Source organism: Macrobrachium nipponense, chromosome 23, assembly GCF_015104395.2.
Source record: "Macrobrachium nipponense isolate FS-2020 chromosome 23, ASM1510439v2, whole genome shotgun sequence".
NCBI classification, from domain to species: Eukaryota; Metazoa; Arthropoda; class Malacostraca; order Decapoda; family Palaemonidae; genus Macrobrachium; species Macrobrachium nipponense.
Window position 1 is genome coordinate 19,574,416 of NC_061090.1, and position 3,363 is coordinate 19,577,778.

At 40.5% G+C, this 3,363-nt stretch overlaps 1 long non-coding RNA gene across 1 annotated transcript in view; it reads right to left on the reverse strand.

Moving 5' to 3' along the window:
• The window catches only part of LOC135196314 (uncharacterized), a 1,920-nt gene extending 349 nt beyond the window's left edge, over positions 1–1,571 (reverse strand). Inside the window, exons 1-2 of the long non-coding RNA XR_010310379.1 lie at positions 1,444–1,571; positions 1,118–1,312 (exon numbers count right to left, since the gene is read on the reverse strand). This is a non-coding gene — a long non-coding RNA (uncharacterized LOC135196314). The remainder of the gene's footprint in view (positions 1–1,117; positions 1,313–1,443) is intronic.
• Positions 1,572–3,363: the final 1,792 nt, after the last annotated feature.

The window sequence follows — 3,363 nt, forward strand, 5'->3', positions numbered from 1 at the left end:
ATTTCTGGAGTCCAGGAAAAAGTTACTTTTGATGATGTTAATCTATAGAGTGGGGCAGCAAATGAAGAGAAATCTCTCAAATCTTGAATAGTAAGATATCATACCAAGGAAGGTCTTTAACTTTTTTGTTAGAAGGAATAGGAAATTGCTTTATACTTAGGATATTGGCTTCTTTCGGGGCGATGTGACCATTGCCAATGCGATGGCCTAAATAAGTTACTTCCGCTCTGCCAAATGTGCTCTTTACTAAATTAATGGTTATCTTGGCTTTGCGGACCGTTCGAGTAGTTGCCTTAGAAAGATGTAGATGTTCGTCCCAATTCTCACTGACAATGATCACATCATCCAGGTACAACGTAGTGTTAGGTAAGCCTGCGATAATGTTACTCATCATTCTCTGAAAGGTAGCAGGAGAATTAGTAAGTCCAAAAGGTAACACTGTATAAGAAAATAAACCAATGGGGTGGGAAAGGCAGAAATTTCTTTTTGCCTTTTCAGTTAATGGAACTTGATAGTAACCTTTCATCAAATCTATTTGTGTTAGGATTTTTGCCTTCCTATGTTGTCCAAGATATCATTAATTCGAGGTAGAGGAAATGAAGTCTTTAATGGTGACTTTGTTTAATTTGCGGTAGTTGACCATTGGCTTTGGGTACTAAAATGGACGGTGAAGCCCAAGGTGACGTACTGGGTTCAGCTAAATTATTATCTATAAGTATTGAACCTCCTTTCTTAGAGATTCCAGTCTTCTACCAACTACTCCTTATTAATATGGCTGCTTATTGGGGGTGTAGTTCCTGGCTCTAAAATGATATCATGCTTAATTGTGTCACTGACTTTTAATTGATCCGAACAAACATCTGAATACTCCAGCAGTAACTTAGTTAAAGTTTTACGATGATTAGGCGGGACTTTTGCAAGATAACTTGGCAAGGATTCTAATACTTGGCTGTTGAGAAGATCCTTCCATGATACAAGATTATCCTCTGAAGGAGTTTCTTCATCTACCTCCTGGTTTTTGAACTGAACTGTGGTATCAACAGAAACCGTTTGAGAAGAGATGTGACCTTACCACTTTAGCAGGTGCACGATATGGTTTTATAAGATTAGCATGTACCATTTGAGTAGGACGTCGTCGGTCAGGTGTGGAGATTATATAGTTTAATTTGGAAGGTCTACTGGCGATGGTATAGGGTCCCATAAATTTCTCTCTTAAGGGTGCACCTGGTATCGGATGATAAACCAGAACCTGGTCGCCAATGTTGAATTCTCGCAGCTTTGTTTTCCTGTTGTAAAGGTTGGACATTTTCTCCTGAGAAATCAAAAGATTTTCATTAGCAAAATTATTCATGGAAAGGAACTTTTCTTTCAGTTCTTTCATTATTAAGCTAACAGGGTAGTAGTATCCTCCTCCTCCTTATTATGAATGAAATTTTCTTTCACCATACTTAGCGTTGTTCGTGGTTTCCTGCCAAACATAAGTTCGAAGGGTGATACACCAGTCGAATCATTAGGTACACTGCGTAGCATATACATGAGGAGGTCTAAATTTTCATCCCATGATTGGGCAGCCTCCTCCATGTATTTACGTAGTAGATTTTTTATGGTCTGGTGGTACCCTTTTCAAGAGCTCCATTTTGTTCTGTTGGATGATATGCCCCAAGCATAGACATTGTGATATTAAACTCTTGCATACTTTGTTTGAATAACTTACTGGTAAAATTAGTACCTCTGTCACATTGGAGAATCTTAGGAAATCCAAAGGTTGTGAACACTTTAACAAGCTGACCAATGATGGTTTTGGGATTAATGTTCTTAATAGGCATTGCAATGGGATATCTAGTAGTAGGACACAAGATAGTTAGCAAGTACTCGTTACCTTTCCATGTTCTAGGCATAGGTCCTACACAGTCAATAATTATTTTCTCAAAAGGTTGTTTTGGTACCGAGATGGGCTGCAAAGGTGCACGAATAATACTCTCGTTGGGCCTACCTGTGACCTAGCATTGATGACAGGACATTATGTACTCCTTAATATCTTTCTTTATACCTGGCCAGAAGTAGTCCTGTGAAACTCTGTAATTAATAGGTTTTTATTAACTCCTAGATGGGATTCAGAGGTGTGAGCCAAATCTAGAAGTGGTGGTACAAGGGTTGCTGGTAAGACAAGCTGGTGACAGTCATGCCACGTGGAAGTTACTGGTGCTTTGGAAGATCTAAAATGCCTGAAAAGTAAGCCGTGATCAGTATAAAAATAAGGAGTCTTGGGGTTATCTGATGGATTTTCTACTCTTTTCCAGTATGTCGTAAGGCTAGGATCATTACTCTGCAACTGCTGAAACTTTACTTTGCTTAAAATTTACTAATTCCCAAAGCCTTCCTCTACTTTAGATGTTTCAAGAGTTATTTTTCTTTTTCTTTGGAACGTTTTGATACAGATTGAACAATTTTATTTTCATTTACTTTAAGTTCTTGTTTCAGAATGACATCTGGATCTGTTACTAAATTCAAAGCATTGGCCCCTGCAAGGCCATTACCTATCAGTACCTGTATTGATGGATGTGGCAAGGGTTTATTAGACACAGCAACAGAAGGGTCGATGTCAAGTCCGTTACAGCAACATATTCTTGCTTCATTGTCAGCTCCTGTGGTGGTAGGTTTGATAATAGTTTGAGACGATCCTGTATCACGAAGACAAACTACAGGTTTTCCATTTACTGAACCTTGGCATGTGTAAGGTTTGAAGGAATCTAAATCCGGAGTAGGGACGGTCACATGCATCGTTTTCTTGGAATCCTGTTTTTTACCAGGCTTATGTTCTTTGACTTCAGACTATATATATATATATATATATATATATATATATATATATATATGTGTGTGTGTGTGTGTGTGGGTGTGTGTCCTGTGTGTGTGTGTGTGTGTATTCATCCTATTGAACTTTTTATTCCCTTTTTTTCACAATTCCTAGAATCCTTGAGGCCGTTCCCCCAATGTCAAGGCTACGGAGGAAGGACGAGCCATCAGGGGTGACCCTTGTCAAGGACAGTTTCACGCCTCCCTGTAACCGCCCCCCCCACCCCCCCCCCCCCCCCACAACCCCGGGGACCCCAACCCCGGAGGTGACTCAGCACTTGGGCACCCCAGAGAGTGGTCGAAATGACACCCAATCATCGGAGTGGCTTCTGACATAATTTGTGTGTATTTTCCATTCTCTCTCTCCTTTTCCGCCGCCGCCCCCCCCCCCCCCCCCCGGTTTGTTTCGCGATATTCTGTTGTCTCTTTCCTCACCATTTCAATTCTCTCTCTCTCTCTCTCTCTCTCTCTCTCTCCCTTCTCCTGTCTGTTCGTGATACTTTGTTG